The sequence below is a fragment of the Cryptotermes secundus genome, unplaced genomic scaffold (assembly GCF_002891405.2).
Source record: "Cryptotermes secundus unplaced genomic scaffold, Csec_1.0 scaffold931, whole genome shotgun sequence".
In the NCBI taxonomy this organism is placed as follows: Eukaryota; Metazoa; Arthropoda; class Insecta; order Blattodea; family Kalotermitidae; genus Cryptotermes; species Cryptotermes secundus.
In genome coordinates, this window is record NW_019732382.1 from 862,923 (window position 1) to 863,686 (window position 764).

General features: G+C 42.1%; 1 long non-coding RNA gene across 1 annotated transcript in view; it reads left to right on the forward strand.

Moving 5' to 3' along the window:
• LOC117282571 overlaps positions 1-552 on the forward strand; it is a 2,890-nt gene extending 2,338 nt beyond the window's left edge. Inside the window, exon 3 of the long non-coding RNA XR_004513366.1 lies at positions 347-552. This is a non-coding gene — a long non-coding RNA (uncharacterized LOC117282571). The remainder of the gene's footprint in view (positions 1-346) is intronic.
• The last annotated feature ends 212 nt before the right edge of the window (positions 553-764 follow it).

Sequence of the window (764 nt, forward strand, 5' to 3'; positions counted from 1 at the left end):
AAATTGGATCGTCAGCATTAAATTGTAGAAGCCAGTGTGTACAGGTTGTGAAAACTGAATGAAGCTCTGTTCCCGATTGCAGCGGCGGCGGTTCGGATTGTAATTAGGAACAGAAATCCCTTTGTATGAACGTGGTAGCATGTTCGACCCACAAATTATTCAGATCGGGTTCGCTTTTCTGGACCGTTGACATTAACTTGAGTTTAAGTTCGTGATTTTTTTCGTGATTCTGCTTTCATTGACCTTCATCAATCATATGTATTACCGCTCCCAAAATTATGTTCTTGTGTTATTATTTAATCATACCTTCTCTTGTCTGTGCGTGTTGCACAACATGCAATAACAGGATGACTGTGAATGATGAACTGAGAATTGTTCGGACGGGGACCACCGTGACCTGCATCGCGGTACTGTCAGAATTTGCCTGAGAGGACAGAGATTGAAGTGTGGGACTTGCGGAATACGAGTAAAGAGTGCAGCCGCAAGGGAGAAGAGCCAAAGTGGACCCAAAATCAGGTGGTCTGATAATACAGAAAGACATTGAAGTACTGATGATCAATAATTGGCGGTGGAATTGGTTGCAAAATGCTGGACAATGCTGATAGAACCAAATCGATTTGTATAACCAGGAAAGCGAAGAATCAGGAATCATACTTGTTCTTTCTAGCGCAATAATTTTGTAAACGAAAGAGATTTTCTCTCTCATTTCCTCATCTCCTCCTTCTAAAGAGGCTGTGTGTGTGTGTGACAAGGCTGCAACCAAA